The sequence below is a fragment of the Moschus berezovskii genome, chromosome 2, assembly GCF_049115385.1.
Source record: "Moschus berezovskii isolate FMDL1 chromosome 2, NW_MosBer_1.0, whole genome shotgun sequence".
In the NCBI taxonomy this organism is placed as follows: Eukaryota; Metazoa; Chordata; class Mammalia; order Artiodactyla; family Moschidae; genus Moschus; species Moschus berezovskii.
Window position 1 is genome coordinate 33,030,280 of NC_142461.1, and position 14,279 is coordinate 33,044,558.

Below are 14,279 nucleotides of genomic sequence, written 5' to 3' on the forward strand. Positions count from 1 at the left end.
GTGGAAATAGTGGCAGACTTTATTTTCGAGGGCTCCCAAATCACTGCAGATGGTGACTGCAGCCATGAAATTAAAAGATGCTTACTCCTTGGAAGGAAAGTTATAAGTTAGCATATTAAAAAGGAGAGACATTACTTTGCCAACCAAGGTCCATCTAGTCAAGGCTATGGTTTTCCAGTGGTCATGTATGGATGTGAGAGTTGGACTGTGAAGAAAGCTGATGGCCGAAGAATTGATGCTTTTGAACTATGGTGTTGGAGAAAACTCTTGAGAGTCCCTTGGACTGCAAAGAGATCCAACAAGTCCATTCTAAAGCAGATCAGTCCTGGGTGTTCATTGGAAGGTCTGATGCTGAAGTTGAAACTCCAATACTTTGGCCACCTCATGTGAAGAGTTGACTCATTGGAAAAGATTCTTATGCTGGGAGGGATTGGGGGCAGGAGGAGAAGGGGAAAACAGAGGATGAGATGGCTGGATGGCATCACCGACTCTATGAACATGAGTTTGGGTAAACTTCGGGAGTTGGTGAGGGACAGGGAGGCCTGGTGTGCTGCAGTTCATGGGGTTGCAAAGAGTCGGACAGGACTGAGCCACTGAACTGAACTGAAGATGAAAAATACAGATATTACTTGTCCAATCAGGGGAAAAAAAAAGTGGTGCCTTGAAACTTAGCAAATACTTGACTCAAGTCTGGATAAGAGGAATGATAATGGGTAAGGGAGTGAGGGGGACTACCTTTCTTTATTTCTTATTTTGGCTGCACCTTGTGGCTTGAGGGATCTAGTTCCACCACCAGGGATCAAACTGGGCCCACCGCAGTGAAAGTCCAGAGTCCTAACCACTGGACCATCAGGGAATTACTGGGGGTGCCTTTCTTAATCCATTAAAAAAGGGAAAACAAAATGGAACACATTCATCTCTTTTTGAAAGTAACATTTTTGCCACAAAATATACACATGTTGCTGTCTAAAATTTTTTAAAATGTTCTTTATTATAATTATATTACAAAATAATAGTGCTGCCTATTTTATTATTCTTAGTCTGGGGCTCACAGCTGCAGAAAAAAAGGTCCTCTGTTACCAACATGCTATTTATTTCTGTTTTTCCTCTTCCCCCTCTAATTCTTCCAGTCTCTGCTTTACTCCCCAAAGTGAATACGTATTGGCTAGAACTAAGGGCTGTCATAATCTCTGAGTATGTAAGCTCTTTGCTCTGAATATTACTCACATTTCTCAGATAACTATATTATCATAGTGTCTTCAGAGTGTGTTTGCAAATTTGAATTTAAAAAGACAAGGTTCATTATAGTAATAAAGAAAATTTCCTTGGCCAGTCATTGTAGTCATTTTATAGGAAACAAAAGGCAGAAAATAATGCAGTTTAGTGATGAGGAAAATAAACAGTACTTAAGCACTAAGCATTTTTCCTGCATGTGAATTTCAAATACTCAATTTAATAAATATTTATTGAACCCTATCTGCCTGAATGGCAGAAATATAGTGTCAGAAAGACAAACATGAATATCAACTAACCACTGTTCTCAAGAAGCTCATGATGGGATGAAAGTGTAAAAACATAGTTAAGTACAACTAGAAAATACTAATGGAAAGAGAAAACATGGGATTAAACTGATTTTTGCAGCAGTCCATTGGAATAGTGCCATATATACTAAAACAGAATGAACTGTGGGTTTCAGACCAAGATACAAATCTTTTCACTTAAAGATGTTTGTTAACATTAGTTCTAACTAATGCTGCTATGGTATTAAAGTTTAGACTTTGATAAGAATCTCATATGTTAATAGCAAGAAGAGTAAATGAAATTTTTACTGACTTTGTGCTGCTGGCCACATCACTCCATCTTTGAGGACCTTAGTTGCCTTGAGCGTGATATGGACAAAATATTTGTTCTGTAGGCTTCAGACTGTAAGAAGCAAATTAATGTATTGAAGGTACAAACTGTGGGGTTTCCCAGGTGGTGCTAGTGGTAAAGAACCCATCTGCCAATGCTGGAGGAAGGCACAGCAACCTACTCCAGTATTCTTGCCTGGAGAATCCCATGGACGGTGGAGCCTGGTGGGCTACAGTCCATAGGGTCACAAAGAGTTGGGCATGACCGAAGTGACTTAGCACACATGCACATACAAACTATACAATGACTAATAATGGTAATGTGCCCGGACATAGTGGAAGATAATGATCTCTCACTCCCTACCCAAATTATTCTCCCTTCAAAAACTTTCATGGTTGAGCAAAATCTTCGGAGTTGGTTTCCGGACACGAGTTCACCTTCTTTCCAGGTTGCTGGCCTCCTGAATAAAGCAACATTTTCTTTTCCAACCAACACTTGTCTTGAGTATTGGCTTTTGAATAGTAAAGACGCTGAACCTGAGTTTGGTAATACACCCTATTCTCTATACTTTGTGTAGATTAACTCATTTATCAGGTGTACTTTCTCAGAATTTATTCAGAAAAGTCAACCTTTAATATTAAATCATATTTTCAGAACTTGAAACCAATATCCAGTGTTTGAAGAGAAAAGGTCACTCTACAAGGTTAAACTAAAATTCAATCTAACATCTGGAAAAGTTCCATATAAAAATCAATAGCAAAAGAAAAAATATTTTGGATCACTAGGAAAAATAAGAGCATAATAAAACACTTGGATGCTTTTCTTGGAGCAAAAATTGTGCAACCCTTCATATGCTTAATTATAAATGAAATACAATTGTCATATGTCCCATTTCCCCCCAAAGAATCTAGTTCAGGATTAAGATTAAATATCAGGCCAAAGAGACCCCACAGTGCATCTGTTTATTATTGAACCTGAATGTCGAAACAACTCCCAAAAAGAAGAATTACTTCACCATAACATTAAAAAAAATTTATTACCACTTTTTTTGTCATTAGTTGCTCAGTTTTGTGCGACTCTTTGTGACCCCATGGACTTTAGCCTGCCAGGCTCCTCTGTCCATGGGATTCTCCAGGTGTGAGATTGCTGGAGTGGGTTGCCATTCCCTTCTCCAGGTGATCTTCCCAACACAGGGGTTGAAACCATGTCTCCCGCATCGCAGGCAGATTCTTTGTTCTCTGAATCACTTTATAGGTTTGCTTCTCCCCACTAAAAATTCATGTTTGCTAATATATTAAGGGCAAGGAGACTGTAATGGATGGATAAAAGTAGGGCAGGGGTGCTGTGCTAAGTTGCTTCAGTCATGTCCAACTTTTTGCTACCCCATGGTCTATAGCTTGCCAGGTCCTCTGTCCATGGGATTTTCCAAGCAAGAATACTAGAGTAGATTGTCATGCCCTTCTCTAGGGGATATTCCAAAACCAGGGATCAAACCGGAGTCTGTTGCATCTCCTGCATTGGCAGGCAGGTTCTTTACCACTAGTGCCACCTGGGAAGCCCACAAGGAGGGCATTTAGGACATTTAAGCTTAACAAGCATCGAGAAATGGAAAAGTCCAAGAAAGTGCAATCACAGAATAATTAAACCATTGCCTGCTTAGATTATTTTCTACGTATTATTTATGTAATGAGTTCATGCAGTCTGCACAAAATATTAAGCATGTCAAAAGAAAAGCATGCCTCAAAGAGTAATGAAAGCAAAGATGATTTATTTCTAGAACAGTGTTCCCAGGAGAACATTACTGCCACTAGGGAGCAGCAAAGGTTGTTCTCTGCATCATCAATAACAAACGTGTAATCTCAAAGTCAAAGATAATCAGCTATATTTGCATAATGTTTTCAGGTTAGAAAAGTGCTCCTGTATCTCATTTTCTTTATAACACACTAAGGGGCATTCTATTCTTACTCCCATTTTTCAGATGCAGGACATAAAGACCTTAGAAGCTCAAGGTCACAGTGCTAGAATGGAAACCCTGAGGGTCTTGTACTGGGCTTCACAGGTGGCTCAGTGATAAAGAATCTGCCTGCAGGTGCAGAACAGGTGGGTTCCATCCTTGAGTCTGGAAGAGCCCCTGGAGTAGAAAATGGCAAACCACTCCAGTATTCTTGCCTGCAAAATCCCATGGACAGAGGAGCCTGGCGGGCTACAGAAAGAGTCAGACACGACTGAGCACGCACACACATATCTTGTACTAGATTGGCACCAGAAGAATTAAGGTAAAGAAACAGTTTTCAGAGAAAAGAAAATGAAAAAACAAAAAATTTTCCAGGGACACATAATAAGATCAAGACAGTGTCAACATTAAATGCAAAATGTGTGTGAGTAGCTTTGAAGAAAATTCTTTATCCCACCTTCCTTATGCAAGAAAATACAGTTGACCATTGAACAACCCGGGTTTAATTTGCATGGATCCACTTCCACAAGGACTCGCCCGCGGTGTTCTCCAGTTGGCATCTGTATCCGCAGATTCGAAATTTCCACCCACAGTGGGTTGAATCCGCGAATGTGAAAACGTGTGTACAGAAAGCGCGGCGAATGGGACTGAGCGTGCGCAGATTTTGGTGCTTGGGCCTTCTGGAAACAATTCGCCTCAATGATCTGAGGGATAACCATAATAGCAAAACACTGTTTAGTTTAACAAATACGGCGTTATCCATTCTCTTGACTGTATACAAAGTGTTGTGCCAGAAAACATGGGAATTGATAAAACTGGCTTGCTGTTGTCAGGCTCCCACGTAGTCCCAGAAGATGCCCACTTTCTGGTCTCACCTTCGTGGGGTCCTCTCTCACACTAGCAGGGTTGGTCTGGTGACGGACATCGTGGCAGACGTGATGGGGCCGCTTTCCACTGGGACTGTATGGCTTCTTCCTTAAATGGCAAGCTGGGCGAGGCAGGCTGCAGGGCAGCGAGCAGCCCTGTGGAGGGGCCGAGCGGCTGGGAGCCAAGGTTGGGGTTTCTCCCCCTGAGGTGAACTGCCGCCTCCGTTTGAGACCCTAATGCCTTCCCACGCAGGATAGCCATCGCCGGATGTGAATCCACAAATGGTAATGAATGTTGTTTGAAGCCACTCAATTTGGGAGTAATTTGTTATACCAGCTTTTGAACTGTGGTGCTGGAGAAGACTCTTGAGAGTCCCTTGGACTACAAGGAGATCCAACCAGTCCATTCTAGAGGAGATCAATCCTGGGTGTTCATTGGAAGGACTGATGCTAAAGCTGAAACTCCAATACTTTGGCCACCTCATGCGAAGTGTTGACTCACTGGAAAAGACTCTGATGCTGGGAAAGGTTGGGGGGCGGGAGGAGAAGGGGACAACAGAGAATGAGATGGCTGGAGGGCATCACCGACTAGATGGACCTGAGTTTGAGTGAACTCCGGGAGTTGGTGATGGACAGGAAGGCCTGGCGTGCTGTGATTCATGGGGTCGCGGAGAGTTGGACACGACTGAGCGACTGAACTGAACTGAACAGCACGGGAGTGACTTTCTAGGCCCCGGATGGAGGCGCTCCGGCCCCGGTGCCATAGGAGCAAATGGAAACTTTCAGGGCTCTGTCAAAGCCTGGCTAGACCGGAAGCGCAGTCTAGGCGGCCAGCCAGCCCCCACGTCCCCAGCCACCACCGGGCTGTGTCCTCACGTCCTCATTCCCTCACACCTCAAGCTGGCTTGACTCTGTGATCCCAGCCAGATATTTTCTATTTGCCTCTTTCTAGTTCTTTATTCTTTGTCCTAGAAAAGCTTCCCGCCTTTCACCTCATTTTGTAGTTCTCGAAGGAGAGAATATCAGCTTCATGAAGTGATAAATAAAGGTGTTATATTACCTCAGTTGTCTTCTTTCTTTATTTTTTTAAACGGTTTTCGGCAACGGGGATGAGATCCGAAGCTGACTGCTAACGATCTGTGGGACAGCGAGACACAGGTGAGGCACGCACGTGCTGTACCCTTTGAGGTCACTGTCTCCTACTTACAGGAGGATTGTGGGTAAGTCACTCTCAAATTGGAGCTCTATCTCTTGAGTGAATATCTCTAACACAAACTGTATTTAAAACAAACAACAACAACTATATATATGTATATATGGGGCTTCCCAAGGGGCACAGAGGTAAAGAATCCACCTGCCAGTGCAGGAGAAGCAAGAGATATGGATTTGATCCCTGGGTCAAGAGTGAGAAGATACCCTGGAATAGGAAATGGGCAACACACCCCAGTATTCTTGCCTGGAATATTCCATAGACAGAGGAGCCTGGCGGGTTACAGCCCGTAGGGTTGCAAAGAGTCAGACAGGACTGAAGCAACTTAGCACACATGCACATCCCAGAAAGCTTCTGGGGTTCTGGAAAGGCTCCAGCGTAGTAATACTGGAAGCCCCCAAAAGTAGCAGTTACTGATGGTCTCTGTGAAGCCTTAAGGTAAGTCCACAGCATAAACTACTGGGGAACTTGGGAAAATAAATTAGGGCAAGAAGTTTGAATTGTTTTGACCATCAGAATCAATATTTAGCAGAAAAGAACTGGTTTTCAGCACTTTTTCCACCCTCCCCTCCCCCACCAATAATGCCTCACTTAGTCTTTACATCTCATCACTGCATGTGTATCCAACCACTTTTTGTGGTCAAACACCTTGAAGTTGCCGTGTATTTGTTTCTCTCATACCCCACATCCAGTCTGTCAGTAAATTGCATCAGCTCTGTCTTCAAGTGTGTGCAGAATCTAGCCACTTTTTACAACCACCTATTTGGCCAAGTAATTGTCATCTCCTTCCTGGACTATTGCAACATCCTGGTAACTGGTTTTCCCATTTTCTGCCCTTCCCCCTGTAGCCTATTCTCAGCAGTGTGACCAGCTGAAGAAATCCTTTCAAAAGCATGTAAGTCATCACTCAGCTCAGCTCTAATCTTTCCAAAGTCTTCTCCTTTCACTCTCAGTAAAAGCAGAGATATTTATAATGAGCCACAGATCATACAATCTTGTCTCTTAATTCCCTTCCTCTTCCACTATTCTCATACTTGTCTGTTCCACTGCAACTCCGGTGGAATCGCTGCTGCTTCAACATTCCAGGCATGCATCCACTTTGAGGGCTCATTCCCTCTCCAGTCTCACATCTTTCCTCATTGTTACCTTTCTGGAGAGACCATCTCTGACTACATTTTTCATTTATTCCATATATATTTATTGAACACCTATTCTGTGTCATGCAATGTTCTCAAACCTTGGGATACAGTAGTGACTCAAATAGACAAAAATGTCCACCTTCATGGAGTAAGAGGTTGCAGATAATAAGCAATGCACATATTAAAGACATAAATTCAGCCTCAAATCTTATAAAAAAAGAAAGAAAATGTAGAATTCTTTATAGTGGATCAAAAATGACGTTTCAGTGATCAAGGCAGGCCTCACTAAGAAGGTTATATTTAAGGAAAGATTTGAAGGAGAAGAGGGAGTAAGCTACTCCAGTTCAGTTCAGGAGCTTAGTCGTGTCTGACTCTTTGTGACCCCATGAACCGCAGTACGCCAGGCCTCCCTGTCCATCACCAACCCCCAGAGTTTACTCAAACTCATGTCCATTGAGTTGGTGATGCCATCCACCCATCTCATCCTCTGTTGTCCCCTTCTCTTCCTGCCCTCAATCTTTCCCAGCATCAGGGTCTTTCCAAATAAATCAGCTCTACGCATCAGGTGGCCAAAGTAGTGGAGCTTCAGCTTCAACATTAGTCCTTTCAATGAACACCCAGGACTGATCTCCTTTAGGATGGACCGGTTGGATCTCCTGCAGTCCAAGGGACTCTCAAGAATCCTCTCCAACACCACAGTTCAAAAGCATCAATTCTTTGGCACTCAGCTTTCTTTGTAGTCCAACTCTCACATCCATACATGACCACTGGAAAAACCATAGCCTAGACTAGACAGACCTTTGTTGACGAAGTAATGTCTCTGCTTTTTAATATGCTGTCTAGGTTGGTCATAACTTTCCTTCCAAGGAGTAAGCGTCTTTTAATTTCATGGCTGCAATCACCATCTGCAGTGATTTTGGAGCGCCCCAAAATATAGTCAGCCACTGTTTCCACTGTTTCCCCATCTATCTGCCATGAAGTGATGGCACCGGATGCCATGATCTAGTTTTCTGAATGTTGAGCTTTAAGTCGACTTTTTCACTCTCCTCTTTCACTTTCAAAAAGAGGCTCTTTAGTTCTTCTTCACTTTCTGCCATAAGGGTGGTATCATCTGCATATCTAAGGTTATTGATATTTCTCCTGGCAATCTTGATTCCAGCTTGTGCTTCTTCCAGCCCAGCGTTCCTCATGATGTACTCTGCATATAAGTCAAATAAACAGGGTGACAATGTACAGCCTTGAAGTATTCCATTTCCTATTTGGAACCAGTCTGTTGTTCCATGTCCAGTTCTAACTCTTGCTTCCTGACCTGCATACGGACTTCTCAAGAGGCAGGTCGGGTGGTCTGGTATTCCCATCTCTTGAAGAATTTTCCACAGTTTATTGTGATCCACACAGTCAAAGGCTTTGACATAGTCAATGAAGAAGAAATAGATGTTTTTATGGAACTCTCTTGCTTTTTCCATGATCCAGGAGATGTTGGCAATTTGATCTCTGGTTCCTCTGCCTTTTCTAGAACCTGTTTGAACATCTGGAAGTTCATGGTTCACATATTGCTGAAGCCTGACTTGGAGAATTTTGAGCATGACTTTACTAGAGTGTGAGATGAGTGCAATTGTGCGTTAGTTTGAGAGTTCTTTGGTATTGCCTTTCTTTGAGATTGGAATGAAAACTGACCTTTTCCAGTCCTGTGGCCACTGCTGAGTTTTCCAGATTTGCTGGCATATTGAGTGCACCACTTTCACAGCATCATCTTTTATTTTTTTAATTTATTTTTTTGAGTATATTTATTTATTTATTTTAGTTTCTTATACTCCTTTTTATTTTATTGTTTTTAATTAATTAATTCATTTATTTTAGTTTTTTTTTTTCAAAAACAATTTTAGGAATCTTTACTTAAAAACAACCTTATCTTAAAATGGAGTAACTTTGGTTTTATGAGCAGCAAGCAAAGTACAGAAGCAAAAATGCATTACAGGAGCATTAAGTTCTACATTAGGTCACAGTGTCTAATCTGAAATAACACCCATAATATCATTTTTCAGGATATCTGGGAAATAGTTATTTCCCAGGATGTCTGAACCATAGCTACTCTATTTTGACTTTTAAAGCAGATTTCACCATTAATGACATCAGTGTTTTTCTAGGTATGAGAAGATGCAAGAATTGGAACTCATAAAACCTTTTTCTGAAAAGATCTAACTATCCGAAGACCTGTTCTGCCAGTTTTTTTGTTTTTTTTTTTTTCAGAGCACAGAATGCCTCATTCCTGATTTTCACCCTGAACTTCTTTCAGGGGGTGTTGAAGGTCAGCAGCTTGCAATGGTCATGATGTAATCTTTGTAGAGGCAGCTGGCATGGACCAAGTTTCTAGTCAGCAGGGTCCCTTCATATTCACATATCTGACCGTGTGACACCATTTCATGGCCATTGTGTCCCGCGGTGCTGGGAAAGCTCATTCCCAGGTCTAGGGAAGTGATGGGCCATTCAGTGTGCTAAAATTGGACCAGGCCTTGCAAGTAGCAAAAGTCTCTGGGCCACTGTCTTACTAGCTTTCTGGTCCAGGAAAATATTTCCTCTTGTTGCTTTTTCCCATACCCAGAGTCACGTTATTACAATTATTGATCTCATATGGAACTGTCAGTTCAGCATTATATCACAGGCTCAGTGAAACAAGTGACATAGAAAATAATATAGCCATAGCTAGCAGTTATTAGTAAAATAAGAATTATAAGTCAAGAGCTTTCATTAGATAAAGCCTGGTATACCCCAAGTCACCTGACTTCATTTGTTAAATGATTATAGTCTGGTGTTAATCTCCTGGTTGTACATTATGGAGCATCCGACCTTTATCTGAAGATTGGTTACTGAGATAAGCCTTAGAAACTAACCTAGAGTGTCCTTTTTTAATAACTTAATTAAATCTTTTAGCAGTATCATGTAACAAGGAACTGTCTCAGCAGTAAGTCTTAGTAAACATTAGACATTAACAAAACTAGAAACTTAATTTAACAATTTACAAAACTTAATATTCCATGATTTTTCATTATGGAGGCCCTGTAGCCAGGGAGGCTTTAACCCATCAAATAAAAAATGAGGTTTGTCAGGGAGCTGGGAAAAGCCAAGCAGCCATCTTGGATTTCCCATATCCCCGACTCTGATTTCCAGCTATTGTTTTTAGAATTTGAAATAGCTCAGCTAGTCTACGGCCATACCACCCTGAACGCGCCCGATCTCGTCTGAAATAGCTCAGCTACTCAGGTATTTGCAAAACCCTTCACATCCTTCTGTAGTTCCTTTCCCTACTAATTTTCTGTATACGTAGTCTTATTGCCGTGTAATATACTATAAACTTTACAAATAAGATGATTTTATTAATGTATTATATCTTCCATAATTAAATAATGGAATAAAATTGGCTTCTGAGAAGCCTCTGAGAGACGCTTTCCTCATTTGAATCTGTGTAAAATGTTGCTTGAAAATATATGACCTTTTAGATCATACTTTTTAGAGAGGATAGACTTTGGCAAAAACCAAGTATCAAATACTGCTACTTTTGATATGAAATCCTGTTGGACCTGGTGCAGGAAATCAATAAATAAAAATACTTGATAGGATGTAAGAATATTTCATGACATCATGAAAGGACTGTCTCCCCCCACCCTGCATCTTTCTCTCTTAGGTTTTGTCACATGGAACAGAAAAACCAATTTCTTCCTTATGTACAGAAACCAAGGAAAATTGAGTCCTTAGATAGAGAGAGGAGTCCATTCTTTTTTAAAAACCACCAAAAGCCTCAGGCAAAGAAAGAACTGCTGTAGGGGTTTTTATCACTGTTAGAACTGGTTTGGCGAAAAAGAATCCACATTCCCCGAATAAGCCAAATAAGTCAGTGTGAGCTAAATGTGAGCTGAGGATAGGTCAGCTTCCTATAAAGCTCCAGTAAAGCTCCAGTATAACAACTGATGGTTAAAGCAAAATCAATTTTTCTATACAAGAGAAGCCCTATTAATATTTTGGAGAATGAACTATTAAAACTAAGGATGATGAATATTTTACGATTAATATTATTCTTGACTTTTAGTTTAAAAAGTCATTGGCTAATATTGGCTCTAGGTTTGATGTGTTTCTGAGCCCCACATCATGATAAAGAATGCTGTCAAACTGAAATTTGGGGTATACAACTGGAGTTACTTGGGGGTTGATAGATTTGTGCTGCTTCATCCAGGTTCTTATTCATCAGTAGATCCCTCTTGTGACTAATAACCCAGCATGAATTTGTAAGACTTGTTCAATCATCTGGGGACCATAGCTGAGGCCTTGGCCTCATTAGCATAACTAACAAGCTGCACGAATTGGTGACACACCACAGTAGCTTAAAACATGTTTATATATGGATGTCAAAGATAAAATCTTAAAGCATATTTCTGTCAAGTACATCTTAGTTTATTTGTAAAACTGAAAAGTAAGAACAATAGTAAATGGAATAGTAAAACAAACATCCAGGACATAAAGTTTATAATACTGAACAATTTTGTAAAGGACTGTTTTTTTACTTCTTTCATATCGATAACATCCTTTTTATTAAACATAAAATTATCATGCTTCATTTGCAAATCATTGCTATGTTTACATATTCCGATTAGCCAAAATACATTCATGAAGCTTTATTTACTGTGGTCAGATATAAAATATTATAATACTATTTACTTTTACAAACAACAAATATACTTCCTGAAATGTCTGACAAGTTCTTTCCTCTTCTTCCTCTTCTGTCTGTTTTATCTGTAAACAACCAGGCTCAGAATTGAAAGCATATATCTTTTGATATGATTTTCTGCAAATGTATGCAGATTTAATGTATAATTTCAATATATAAAAATAATTTGTATATAAGTAGATAGCATGGATCAAACTTTTATTTAGTTAGTAGGTTAAAAAAAGGCCAAATAAGAATATGAGATTGATATGTATAATAAGTAAAAAAGTAAATAAGGAATCATGAAATTAGATTGCTAAATTATATGTAAATCTGGCTAATGTCCTACATGGCAATAAACCATAGCCTTCAGGGTAGCTTCTATTCAGGACAAAAATCATTTGCAATTGATTGGTTTCCATAAATTAAACATCTGACTTCACAGAACTTAGATCCTAATGAGTAGTGATGTTAATAGACAACAGAATCATGTTTTCTCGAAGTTTCTGTTAACTTTTTAAAATACAAGTTATAAAAATGCAAGTATATGATGCAGATAGTAAATGATGATGTTTTGGGGACAAGTTTTACAGTGATTATGCAGTGTCACACTACCTTTCCCTATCCATCTTCCCAAATCACCTTTTCCTGGAATATTTTGAAAATTTTGTTTTATCCTGCACCAATTCCTAAGCAATCTTCTTAACTCTTGCCTTTCTTGGCTTACTGTCCTTTCCATCTCCTTTTGTTCTGCCTTAGGACTGATCACTACTCTTTTTGGTGCTAACAATGCTTATATATTCTGGAAAATACACCTCCTATGGTTGGATGCAGAGGGATAGATAAGCACTAACTATACTTCTCTTTGTAACTCCTTTCCTTAATTTCATACCTTGCCACACATCTATGCAAATGGATCTGATTCACATATTGTGTTGGGAGGAAAGGGAAATTAGGACATAGAGAAAAATCTTAAACTGTCTGATGCTTGTTATTATTGCCATTCCCCAGGGTAAAGCTCCCAGTCTTGAATCTCTGTGAAGGGTTGCCTTTGTGGACACAACCCCTTCCATGATCTCCTCTTAGTTCCACTTTTCTTGGCAACTGCTTTCTTCTTCATACCTATACTCTGTGAATCTCTAATTCCACTTTGGAAAACCCTCTCTGTTAATCACCAGGACGTGTCTGATCTTCCTCTAGCATGTAATCTCTAGTCGTAACATTCCATAGCATGACTTGTCTGAATATTTGAGTTACTCAAACTAGAAAATCCCCCCTGGGAGCTTCATCATGACAGTCAAAGATGGGCACTACACTCCAAGTTAACCCCCATTCTCCCTTCCCTCTTTCCCACCCCTCCTCCAGTGCTAAATAGAGATACACTCTTTATTTGGAAGCCTCCCATTATCAAATCTAATACACACAGACACACCTGGTTCCCAAGGCCAAAAGCACTTTGTAGAGAGGAAGAGAAACCTTTAGCTAAATATAACAGTTTTCCAGGATCCCTGCTCTTTTATGTATGTATCACTTTATATTTATTACACTGAGTGGTAATTGGTCCCTTTATCAGAGTTTCTCCCAAACTCTACTTTTTCCTGGCACTCTTGGGCCATCTGCCCTTGTTTTGTACCTTTTAATATGGAACTAACTGAATAAACTTTGAAATGACTATGTTAGTGAGAACAGAACTGTGCATTTCCATTTTGCTTTTTTTTAGCAGAAGGAAGAGTCATAGAAGATTTCTTTTCCTCATGCCCAGGCATCATTTCTACTGTGCCCTGGTATCAGCAAGGGAGTTCTTCTAGTTAAACTCACTGTTTTTGGCAAGAACATGGTAGAAATTAAGCATTTTAAAGCATTGTTATGGGTTGAACTATGTCCCCCTAAAATAAAATTTGAGGATCTAACTCCCAGTACATGTTAACATGACCTTGTTTTGAAAGAGAATCTTTGTAGATGTAATCAAATTAAGATGAGATAGGGACCTAGTCCAATATGACTGGTGTCCTTATGATAAGAAGTGGAAAAGAGACACGGAGACTACACAGAGGGATGACCAGGTGAAGATGGAGTCAGAGAATTGAGTTATGCTGCCACAAGCTAAGGAGTTCCTCAGACTACCGTAAGGTGGGAGAGGCAAGGAAGGATCCTTCGCTGGAGGCTTCAGAGGGATCGTGGCCCTGCCAGCACCTTCATTTTGGACTTCTAGCCTCCAGAAATGTGGGGGAATACATTTATGTGTTTGTTTGTTGGCCTTGCCATGTGGCTTGTGGGATCTTAGACTCCTCACCAAAATTTGAACTCAGGCCCTTGGCAGTAAGAGTGCAGCGTCCTAGGCTGGACTGCAGGGGAATTTCCAATTTCTGTTCTTTTAAAGCTCTCATTTTGCGTTACTTTGTCTGGTGGCCCTAGCAAACTAACAAAAGAACCATTGTCATCATCAGTTGTGGGTACCGTTGATGACTTCTGCTATGTGTCGCTGTGTCATTTGCTTGACTGAGTCGTGTGTCAGGTGGAAATGTAGGTTCTGGAATCATCCTCTGGGTTCAAATTCTGG